Raw genomic sequence first — 13,141 nt, forward strand, 5'->3', positions numbered from 1 at the left:
AAAAATATAATTATTTATTTATTTATTTGACTGATTGATCGATCAATTGATTGATTGACTTGATTGATTGGTTGGTTGATTGATTGATTGATTGATTATAAAATACAATTATACCCAATACAATTATACCCAAATACAAATATACCCAACGATTGGAATAATATATATATATATATATATATATATATATATAGTCAAACCAAAAATTATTCAGACATTTTTTATATTTTTGATATTTTTTTACTAGTGGGTGCAGGATGCTATAGTTCATTTATGTAAGTGAGGATAGCAAAATAAAGTAAACTGTGACATACCCAAAAATTCGACATACAGTGGACTACCAGTAAAATTGATAACCATTTGGGACCAAAAATTATTCAGACACTTTGACCTGACCATGTTTTGCTTAAGTGTTATCTGACATTTGTATATATATATATATACAGTGGGTACGAAAAATATTCAGACCCCCTTAAATTTTTCACTCTTTGTTATATTGCAGCCATTTGCTAAAATCATTTAAGTTCATTTTTTTTCCTCATTAATGTACACACAGCACCCCATATTGACAGAAAAACACAGAATTGTTGACATTTTTGCAGATTTATTAAAAAAGAAAAACTGAAATATCACATTTTCCTAAGTATTCAGACCCTTTGCTGTGACACTCCTATATTTAACTCAGGTGCTGTCCATTTCTTCTGATCATCCTTGAGATGGTTCTACACCTTCATTTGAGTCCAGCTGTGTTTGATTATACTGATTGGACTTGATTAGGAAAGCCACACACCTGTCTATATAAGACCTTACAGCTCACAGTGCATGTCAGAGCAAATGAGAATCACGAGGTCAAAGGAACTGCCTGAAGAGCTCAGAGACAGAATTGTGGCAAGGCACAGATCTGGCCAAGGTTACAAAAAAAATTCTGCTGCACTTAAGGTTCCTAAGAGCACAGTGGCCTCCATAATCCTTAAATGGAAGACGTTTGGGACGACCAGAACCCTTCCTAGAGCTGGCCGTCCGGCCAAACTGAGCTATCGGGGGAGAAGAGCCTTGGTGAGAGAGGTAAAGAAGAACCCAAAGATCACTGTGGCTGAGCTCCAGAGATGCAGTCGGGAGATGGGAGAAAGTTGTAGAAAGTCAACCATCACTGCAGCCCTCCACCAGTCGGGGCTTTATGGCAGAGTGGCCCGACGGAAGCCTCTCCTCAGTGCAAGACACATGAAAGCGCGCATGGAGGACTCCAAGATGGTGAGAAATAAGATTCTCTGGTCTGATGAGACCAAGATAGAACTTTTTGGCCTTAATTCTAAGCGGTATGTGTGGAGAAAACCAGGCACTGCTCATCACCTGTCCAATACAGTCCCAACAGTGAAGCATGGTGGTGGCAGCATCATGCTGTGGGGGTGTTTTTCAGCTGCAGGGACAGGACGACTGGTTGCAATCGAGGGAAAGATGAATGCGGCCAAGTACAGGGATATCCTGGACGAAAACCTTCTCCAGAGTGCTCAGGACCTCAGACTGGGCCGAAGGTTTACCTTCCAACAAGACAATAACTCTAAGCACACAGCTAAAATAACGAAGGAGTGGCTTCACAACAACTCCGTGACTGTTCTTGAATGGCCCAGCCAGAGCCCTGACTTAAACCCAATTGAGCATCTCTGGAGAGACCTAAAAATGGCTGTCCACCAACATTTACCATCCAACCTGACAGAACTGGAGAGGATCTGCAAGGAGGAATGGCAGAGGATCCCCAAATCCAGGTGTGAAAAACTTGTTGCATCTTTCCCAAAAAGACTCATGGCTGTATTAGATCAAAAGGGTGCTTCTACTAAATACTGAGCAAAGGGTCTGAATACTTAGGACCATGTGATATTTCAGTTTTTCTTTTTTAATAAATCTGCAAAAATATCAACAATTCTGTGTTTTTCTGTCAATATGGGGTGCTGTGTGTACATTAATGAGGAAAAAAAAATGAACTTAAATGATTTTAGCAAAATCAGTGAAAAATGTAAGGGGGTCTGAATACTTTCCGTACACACTGTGTGTATATATATATATATATATATATATATATATATATATATATATATATTTGTGTGTGTGTGTGTGTGTGTATGTAATTTTTATAATTTTATTTTATCATTTTTGACTGATTGGGTATTATTTGAACTGTTAAATTAATATAAATGAAATGAAAAAATAAATAAATATATATATATATATATATATATATATATATATATATATACATACAGTGCCCTCCACAAATATTGGCACCCTTAGTAAATATGAGCAAAGGCGGCCGTGAAAATAAATCTGCATTGTTTATCCTTTTGCTCTTTCATTCAAAAATTTCAAAAAATTATAACCTTTCATCGAAGTAAAACAATTGAAAGTGGGGGGAAACTCACATTATGAAATAAATGTTTTTCTCCAATACATGTTGGCCACAATTATTGGCACTCCTAGAAATCCTTATGAGTAAAATATCTCTGAAGTATATTCCCATTCATATTTACATTTTTTAGCACACCAGGGTGACTAGGAGCATGAAATTGTCCAGCCATAACTTCCTGTTCCACATGAGTATAAACATGAGGAAACACAAAGGCCAAATTCCCTTAATCATTCAACACAATGAGAAAAACCAAAGAATATAGTTCTGATGTGCAGCAAAAGATTGTTGAGCTTCACAACATAGAAAATGGCTATAAGAAAAAAGCTAACGCATTGAAAATCCCCATTTCCACCATCAGGGCAATAATTAAAAAGTTCCAATCAACTAAAGATGTTACAAATCTGCCTGGAAGAGGATGAGTGTCTAAATCGTCCTAATGCGCGGTGAGGAGGAAAGTTTGAGTGGACAAAGACTCTCCAAGGATCACAGCTGGAGAATTGCAGAGATTAGTTGAGTCTTGAGTCTCAAGCTTCTGCTATGGCTATCCCAGTTCCCTGACCTGAATCTTATAGAAAATGAGTGGAGTGAACTGAAGAGAAGAAGAACCAACATGAAGCTGGGAATCTGAAGGATCTGGAGAGATTCTGTATGAAGGAATGGTCTTGAATATCTTGTCAGGTGTTCTCCAAACTCATTAGGCATTTTAGAAGAAGACTTAGAGCTGTTATCTTGGGAAAAGGACGTTGCAATAATTGGGTGCCAATAATTGTGGCCAACATGAACTAGAGAAAAACATTTATTTCATAATGAGCTTTTCCCCCCATTTTCATTTGTTTTACTTCAATGATAGGTTATAATTTTTTGAATTTTTTGAATGAAAGATCAAAAGGATAAACAATGCAGATTTATTTTCACAGCCGCCTTTGCTCATATTTACTAAGGGTGCCAATAATTGTGGAGGGCACTATATATATATATATATATTCATTTCATTTATATTAATTTTTTCACAGTTTGAATTGTGTGTGTTCTATTTAAACTGTTAAATATATAATTTTTATGTATTTATTTATTGACTGATTAATTGACTGAACTTTTTTCCTTTTGGCATCTCATAAAACACAAAAGTTATACACATAATCATAATCAGCAAATTAAAAACAACCACCTAAGATGCTTACAATTAATTAATCCAATTAAATATTCTAATTGCCACTGGTATAAAAGAGTGTTTGTAAGTTCAAATAATAGCAAAATAATTAATTAATTTACATGGGTTTATACTTTGGTAATTAAAAAAGCAAAAAAAAAAAAAAAAAAAAAATTAAATGCAAAAATTTAAAAATGCATTCCAAATCAGTCCCTTATGAGGCACCATTTCAGTTAGGATGCTGTTTAGAGTCATGCTGTACTCGGTTGGAAACAGATCTGTGTAAACACCCTTACAACAAATAATGACACTCTTTTGCAGGAATATCTAGCGTAATCTGCCTTTCAGGGAACGCAAACACTTATTCCTTCCTTTTAAATACTCTCTAGGTGGTTTCCAGTATTATTGTGATATTATGAGGCATTTAAACACAAATGAGGGGTTTAATGTGTAAACTAACTGAAGTCGTCTGACAGTGATGAAGAAAGCAAGAGTTCTATTAAGTGCTTTTGCTGTTAAATCCCTGCCTCGAGAGAGCAGACAGGCTTTCCTCCAGCGACTGTCAAACAAGAGCTTCCACGGCATGAGAGGATAAAGAGCTGAGCCGTCGGGAGAGGAGAGACGGGTAGAGATCTCATAGAGTAATCCTATCAGTGCAACTGCTCTCCGTGGCTGATTACTGCACTGAGTGCCACCCTCTGCCTCGACGCCCTGCCACTCGTGATCTAGTCTCGCGTAACCAGACCTTCAGACTGATGGCAGAAGGTCTGGACTCCATCGCAGCTTTCATGGCCAAGGACTGCCTAGAGGCAGTCTGACTGACATGTAAAGCAGCCAATCACAGTTCGTTGTCATGTTTAGGGGTGTGAAAATGTAAAGTCGGGCTCTATTTTAACGATCTAAGCGCATGGTCTGAAGCGCATCCACTGAAGTGTCTAAATCCACTTTTGCTAGTTTAACGACGGAAAAAATGGTCCAAAAGGGTTGTAACTGGTCTCTTAATGAGTAATGGGTGTGTTTTGGGCGTAACGTTCAATAAACCAATCAGAGTGTCATCTCCTATTCCCTTTAAAAGCCAGGTGCGCTTGCACCATGGCGGATTGCTACTTACATGGCAGAATATAGACACCCTCAACCTGATGAGTCGGTTTAAATACATGTGTGTTTTGCCACAATTGGTCAAATATAGGGATGCACTGATATGAAAAAGTTTGGCCGATACCGATAACCGATATTTTTTTATATTTGAAAGCTGATAACTGATATATTGGCCAATAAACCTAAATCAAAATTTTTATATACTTTTTGAGAGCCAACAAAAGTCTTACCATTAAAAGCCATGTCTCAAGCACACAATTATAATGTTTTCATTATAATATTATGTAGCATATATGACAGACTTGCGCTATATGTTGCGCTTAACTGTATTTTCCTTTTTAAAGTGATTTCAATCATATTTCAAGCAATTCAAAACCATAATGGTGGACAGTGTGCATCTGAAGTGTCTCAGCTGAAGGAAATAATCCATTATTTATAGGCTTTAATATATCGGCAAAATTTTCTTATCAGGCAGATAACGATAGCATTAAAAATGAACATATATTGGCCAATACCGATATGGTGGCCGACATAATATTGACTTTAGACCAGGTTTTTGTTCGTCAATGGCGCAGTTGTTTTCAGTTGCCTCAAAATAGCAACACGCCAACAATGCACCTGAACACACCTCGTTTTCAGCATGCCCATGGGTGAACAGATGGGCATGAGTGCATTTGCTATTTAAACAACGTGGGTGCTGGACGTGAAAATGATAACTGTGGCGGGTTGAAACACTTGTGTCGCACCTGGCGTCGCATTACACTGGGTGTATGATAGGGCCTGATGTCCCTACAATAACTGACCAGCGTGCATCTACTAAAATTTACTGCAACAATGACACCGCAAACTTCACATACTTTTTACCGCAGCTTTCTTCTTCCATGAGGGGGTTTGGCTTCACGACGGCTTTGTTTCCAGGTGGACCGTTAAAGAACGTCTCTCAGAAATCCTGTAGAATTAAATCAATCAGATGATGACTTTGAAACTCCCAACGTCTGTATTTCCCATTTTGTGTGATTTATGCAGTCTGTGGCTGTAACATCTGAGACGAAGACTTGCTGTGATCCAACATTATCGGCATAGAGAAACACTTCATACATATACTTCATACATTCATACAATGATTTGGGATGCACTAATCCATGTATTGTCCTATGCAAGTACGGTCGCATCTATTCTCAGCTGAAACTGATCAGTTTAGTAAATCAACAGAAAAGCTGCAGGTCACGAAAAGGTGTTTTATGTTATTACTTTTGTCTAAAAGTAAGGTTCTTTAGAGTTTCACATTCAGCAAAGAACTATTTCATCAAGAACTGTTTTTTTGTTGTTGTTGTTGTTTTTCAAGGGTATCTCAAACTTTTTTGGTTCCCACTTTCCCCTCCCCCTCACCACTACAAATGTAGCATGCTAGAGAAATGATGAAACGGTAGTGTTTATCTCCATATAAAAGAAGATAGACCAGAGAAACAGCTGCATAAATGTTTTTTTCCAGATTACATCCTGGTCATACGTACACAAGAAATGAGTAAACAAAAATCACAGAGAAAAATACCTACGCTCTTTTTGATAGCATACTCAGACGCTTAAAACCCGACACATTTTCTCCATAAAGAAATTGATTTTTAGCTTCGTAAACCTTTCAAGACAGGCCTACCATGAACTCCAAGGGTGCTTCTCAGTTGAATGTGCTGCTGTACAGGCCTGTTTCGGCTACATCTGCTTTGAAATGAACTTTAATACAATGTATTAAAGTGGTTTGTGTTATTATTAAATTGTATTTATTTTTAATTTGTAATATTTTTAAAATTTTTAATGTTTGTAATTCATTTGTAATATTTGAATGTTTTTTTATTTCTGTTTTATTGTGTTAAAAAAAATTTATTAGTTTGTTCCAAATTTATTTATTTTAATATTTTTATTTTTTAAATAACTTTAATATTTTAAAGATTTTTTGTTGGATAAATTTTGTTTGAAATCCATTTTAATAAAACAATTTTAATTACTGAATTAATTTTATTGGAATTTTATTATGTATTTATTTATTTAATTTAATTTCTTTTATTTCTTTGTTTTATTTAATTTGCTAAATTCCTGGTACCATTGCAGCAACAGTGAAAAAATTAAATAATATAGTATTAAGTGTGCAATGTTCTGTGTTTTTCAAATATTTGAATATTTTCAGATGCTACTTTTTTTCTAATATAATTTAAGACTGAGATCTCTATACTGAAGATGCTTAAATAGAAAACAAATGTAAAATATACTTATGAAATCTAGGCCAATGGAAAAGTAAGTGTAAAAATCCATCATCTTAGGGAGCCCCTGGCTAAGAGACGGACCCCAGAGAACCCCAGTTTATGATGTTACATTATAGGCTCTCCAGATCAGCGTATTGGTTTCTGGAGTCTTGTGGGTGTACTCTTTTACATGGGTCAAAAGCCCTATTCTGACGGGAATAGTTTCCTAAACGATGTTTGAGTTACAATTCTTATCACTTAGTATCTGTAATTTCATGTACCGATTCAGACGGGATGGGACCGTGTTTATTACAGAGGTGTGAGTGTAGATGTGGACATTACAGAAGGTCATCTGCTGTGCGTGCATCAGTATCTTACTCTTACCTGACACTGATATTAAAATGGACAGTCTTCGCAGTTTCCACGATTTGGCTATATTTTTTAATTTTGTTTTATTTAATAATGTTTTTTTCGACAGATACCGTCCTTATTGAAACGAAATTAAAGCATGCCAAAGATTGGTGCGCAAACAGTAGCTCAGGTAGGTCAAAAACACACGAGGAGAAACAGATAATAGAACATCAGCTATCACAGACATTCTCGTTTGAACGGGATTAGATTTCTCAGAGGACCACGGAGTTTGCCGAAAAACAGTAGGTAATTTGCTCTTGATTTTTTTCTGAGGTTATGTGAGAAAAACACACACTTGGTACACACAAAGTACGTCTGTGAAACACAAATTTCTCTAACGTCCCCCTGAAAAACTAGTCCCATCCGAATAGGGCTAAAAAGTTTATTCGCCATTTGGTTTTTCTTTGTTTGATTTAACTTTGATGTTTTTCTTGTTTTTCTCTTGTTTTAGGGAGGTTTGGCCGCATCATCTGATCATGAAGACTAAAACTGCACGGACGCTATCGTAGAGAGCTTGTACTCAGCAAGAAAACCACAATGAGCAGACTTAAAAAGTCCCTTGTGGCCCACGGAGGAGCATGACACTCCTCGGGGAAGACTCAATTTCTACTGGAACTTTCTGGAAAAGGCTTCTGAACCTCTACTAGGTCACAAAGCGGCACACTAAGAGCGTTAATGTGCCAATAACCACCAGACGAGCGGTCCAGCCTTCTCTCGCTCAGGAAATGGTGCTCTCCGGTCCTCAGGGGAGGCCGTGCTGGGGAAATGGTGCTTTCACAGCTGGCTCAGAGGCGCTCTATACGCTCCTACATGCATTTTGCAGCAGGCTGCACTGAGGGTGAACCCACTTCTGTCTGCAGACAGACTTATGGTTAATGGGGGCATGTGTCATGTGCTAACACATTAAGACAGGAATTTACTCTTCTCACCGGAGCCAGACAGAGAAAGATAGTCTACGGTATGTGAATGGGAGAGACAGACTGAATATATAGGCTACGTTTATCACACAAAAATGGAAAATGAGATAGTATGCCTTTTTTGTGTTAAGTTCATTATGAGGATGTCAAATGAATTCATCCTAATAAAGGGACCTTAATCTCAGTATCTGGCTTCCCATTACCTCGTGTAATATTTATCAGGGCTCTATAACAAGGATTTTTTTTTTTTCTGCTGGCCCATTCAAGCCAGTAGTTATAATTTTTACTGTCCCCACCACATACAAATAATCATATATATATATATATATATATATATATAAATTCTATATATTTATATATAATTCAAAAATATTTAAATGTATCATTAAATATTATTGTTGTTGTTGTTATAAATGTCATTATATTATTATTATATGTAATTTTTTGTGCAATAAAATTATTTTTTATTTATTTTTATATATTTTTTTTCCTTTACAAGAAGAACATTTGCAACTACATTGAAATTATACAGCTATCACATGTTTAGTGACTAAAATGTACTTCGGACCAAGTAAATTTCATTAGGGCGATGTGAAGAAATAAAAATAAAGTGAAGACAAAATTTTGTGTCACTTTCTTGCCACAGTTGCAGCTTCAAGATTTATGACTGTCATGCTTTCTAGGGTTGTAGATGACACTAGCTATGTTTCCATACACCTGTTTTTATGCACATTTTGGGATATCGCATAAAAAAAGAACCCTGGATGAAAACGCCAAAGTGCATAGAAATTCTAAAACTGTGTATAAAAAAACATATGTACTCAATTGAGTCGGATAAACTTTTTATCCAATAAAAAAAAATGCGCATAAACTTCGATGGAAACAAATTTACTGAATAAAACCCTTGATGCGCATCAAAAAAGACATGTGACTTTGCAATGGGAAGGTACCTGGACCAACCAGCAGACTGATCTCGTTGCACAGCATCTGAAATGCCCGACTAAAATCTGCCGTCAAAGTGGTTCAGTATAATTACCTCCCAGAACTATCTTACACGACTGTGTTCCCAAAACAGCAGACCTCTATGTATTTATTGCGTTTTGTCTACAAGCTCTGAGGGGCAAGTAATTTATTATATACAGTGTAGTGCTGTCAATTGGTTAAAAAAAAAAAAAAAAAAATTAATCGCGATTAATCACATCTAACATTAAAGTTTTTAATATATTTTTATATTGTAATAAATTCACATCTAATCTCCAAATGAATGTAGAAACAACATAAAGACAGTATATTTTAAATATTTGATACAACAGGTAGGAAATATACAGAAATTGAATAAAGTTACCAAACACTTCACAGACTTCACTGCATAAATTATAAATGAAATATAGATTAATCCTTATTAAAGCTGCAAAAGTGATTCAGTCAAGAGCAGCGAGTGATTTTCTCTTTGTCTTTTGATTAACACTGATGACAGACATCACAGCAGCAGGTTTATTAGGCTGCTGTCACTTTAAGATCTGACACACACCCGATGTCCTCCAACTCTTTACAGACTTCAACTCATTTAAGACTGTGCTTTCGAGAATACTCGACAATTTTGAAGGCATTCTCTTTTGAGGGCATTTTGGCATACTTTTGTGTGTTTTTGTCCATTTAAGTGCGAAAGAGAACTCAAATTTAAACTCAGATTTAAGTTCTTTTTTGCGCCTTATCGCGCTTGAATGGTTTAATAGCACTTGAATGAATGACAGCGTGATCATATAACACTAGCTAAAAGATGACAGAAAAAAACGGATGCTGCGTTAATTGCGTTAAATATTTTAAACGCGATATACTGGAAAAATTAATCGCATGCATTAACGCATTAATTTTGACAGCACTAATACAGTGGCTTCTCCTACTGCAGCAACTTCCATGTTTCCAAGTGATATTTAGCGCCAGTTTATCAGGAAGTGATGATTTTGTTCTCTTCGGCTCATTGGATGGAAACAGTGCTTTATTTACAAATGCTTTATGCGATATTCCAATTTTGCGCATTAGTTAAATTCACAACTTTGGATGGAAACACAGCCACTGATTCTGTCATGTTTCTATGGACTTTTATTATGAATTTGTCATTTTTTGTTAAATGGTTGTCATGTTACTTATTTTCACCTGTGTATACATAGCCCTTTGTTTGTCCCAGTTCTTTGTCTGGTGTTGATTGTGTTTGATCATTTCTTGGGGTGCTTTCTTATTTGTGCATCCTTGTTTCACTTCCTTTTCTCGCATCTTAACTCCACCCCCTTAAGATGTGAGGGAAGGATACACCTGTGTATCCTTGCTCATGACTCCCTCGTTCCTTGCCTCTTCACGGTGCAATTAGAGAATTGAGATGCCCTTCCAGATGGCTGAGTTCGATCAGTTTCCGGGTCACGAGCTGGAGGACGAAGGAGCAAGGAAGCGAGGAAATATTTGAGTATTGAGAAGCACCCTTGGTGATATAAATATATATATATTTATTTAATTTTTTTTTTTTTTGGTACCCATACTCTTGTAGTTGGGTGCACAGAGCACATCCACATGCCAACAGCTCACATATTTATAACATCCTGCAGTTAAAGTCAAAATTGACCTTATTTACATTCACCATCCAATCAGTTCCTGCCGGATAAAATCAAGCCCCGCCCAACTTATTTTCATGTTCAGTGTTGTGCTGCTGTACAGTCTTAGTCTTTCAGCACCACGGACAGCGACCGTCTCTCCTCAGATCTTCAGCTCAGTGGACTGAAGTCATTACTGTTGACAATGTAAATGTAACCCATACCTGTCCTAGTCTGATTATATTTTATTCACTGTGTTTTGGGAAATTGTTTTATATTTTTTGCTAACTGTAAATAAAATCTACACTTCTGAATTTCTTTAATGAGTCATTATATATTCATAGAATCGTCATGATATTATACACATTAGATATTCTAATTGAATTTATTAATAGTAAAATACTTGTTGTTATGGTATCTGCATCATGTAAGCAAATGGCATATTTTATGTATTTGAAGCATATGATGGGCATTTGAGGATTTTTTTCTGAGCTTTTTATTTATTTTTGCCATTTATTGAATCATTCAGAAATGTGTTTTTTCTTTAGTTTGGAGCTGGACCCGCATATGAAACAAATACTGTACACTCTATGAAAATCATATTGATCAGATTCACTTAAGTGTTGTTGCCGACGATCACATGGGGAATCTATAGTATGTTTTACTGCATGTTCACGTATAACCATAAACACGGGCTCATTTTACTCTTCCTCTGGTTTCCATTGATCAGTGTGGATGTTCTTTACTTCTTCTGAAACCGATACAGTGGATGTGTACACCTCTCAACCTGTTAATGGTTTTATGTGGTCTCATAAAACATTGAAAAGTGAATTTGAGAATCTTTGGGTGCACAGAGCACACATCCACATGCCAACAGCCCACATACAGTATAACATCCCGCAGATAAAGTCAGCATGAAATCAAAAGTGACTCTATTTACATTCATCCAATCAATTCCCGCTGGATAAAATCAAGTCCCACCCAAACTTATTTTCTTGTTCAGTGTTTTGGTTCACTTAGAATTATGTCACATTATGCAAGTGAAATTTGTTGTAAATGCTATTTCATGCTAACTTTAAGTGGATATGATCTTCCGGATTTATTTCTACACAGGGGGAATTCAGGTTGATTGGGACACTTTTTCCCAGTCATCTCAATGGCAAAAAGTGTCCCAATCAATCAAATATTTATCAGGAAACAACTCTGAAGATCTCATTCTATTCTATTCTATTCTATTCTATTCTATTCTATTCTATTCTATTCTTCTAGTTACACAAATGGTGTTCTTGAACTTCCATGAAGATTGGGTGTAATTTAAAGGGACTAAATGTAGAATTCAGACACCCTTGTTATTAGCACCACCGGTGATCATTAGGTGAACTGCAGCCAGCAACTTATCACTCGTGCTCGCACTTGTGCATACGTAACATACACTAGCCTCCTTGTTAGAGTGCACAACTACCATGCCGGCGGACCAGGGTTTGAGTCCCGCTTAGAGCGGGTGGTTCAAACAGGAAGGGTTACATGCGTGCTGAGTCTTGGACAGTGTGTGGACACTGAATTGGACTCTTTTGTATCTTCTTGTGCTTGAAAATGCAAGTATTGGCGAGTATCCTCGTAAACATAGTCAGTTATGTCTTAAGTGAACATAAGCAGTTGAGAAAGAAAACACGTGTATCAGTATATTGGATCCGTGCATCTCTTAAAGTGACAGCAGCCTAATAAACCTGCTGCCGTCTGTGTCCTTAATGTTAATCAAACAACAAAAGACAAAGAAAAATCACTCACTGCTCTTGACTGAATTAGAATTTAGAATATACTATACTCAGAATATACTATCATAACTGTCTGTTTTTGCAGAAACCGTTTCATGGCTGATAAAAAAATATTTATCAATTTTCTTAAGTCATCAGCCATTGGCAGATGTGGCAAAAAGTTAGTTTTAGGCCCTGGGTGCAACAGGTTCTTTGGAATATTTCATGTTTTTCTGCTTTGTCTTATGTACAAGACTTCATGTACATATGGCACTAATTCACCTGTGGATCTCAAAAGAATATTTGAAATGACATTGATGTGTCTATTTTTTATAGTGGCTGGAACTAAATTCATTTTCTATGCTGTGCAATAGTACGCACAGCTTTTTTTAATTACCTAGCCAGCTTTTTCATTACATTTATGTATCTCACACTTGACTTTTATTTGATAATTAACTCAAAGTGTCTCTTGCTTTTCTTCTTTATTAAACCTCTGTGATTACCTTAAGATTCTTTATGTTCCTAAGAGGCTGCAATCCACAAAGATCAATAAACCTTTGGTTGAGTGTTTGAAGTTGGTTTCCTGGC

General features: G+C 36.4%; 1 protein-coding gene across 2 annotated transcripts in view; it reads left to right on the forward strand.

Annotated features, from left to right (window-relative positions):
- Positions 1 to 11,117, forward strand: part of khdrbs3 (KH domain containing, RNA binding, signal transduction associated 3) — a 145,855-nt gene extending 134,738 nt beyond the window's left edge. For both annotated transcript variants that reach the window (XM_051872712.1, XM_051872711.1), the window contains exon 11: positions 7,749 to 11,117. The gene's annotated coding sequence lies outside the window, so the exon portion shown is untranslated. The remainder of the gene's footprint in view (positions 1 to 7,748) is intronic.
- The last annotated feature ends 2,024 nt before the right edge of the window (positions 11,118 to 13,141 follow it).

This window comes from Ctenopharyngodon idella, chromosome 19 (genome assembly GCF_019924925.1).
Source record: "Ctenopharyngodon idella isolate HZGC_01 chromosome 19, HZGC01, whole genome shotgun sequence".
In the NCBI taxonomy this organism is placed as follows: Eukaryota; Metazoa; Chordata; class Actinopteri; order Cypriniformes; family Xenocyprididae; genus Ctenopharyngodon; species Ctenopharyngodon idella.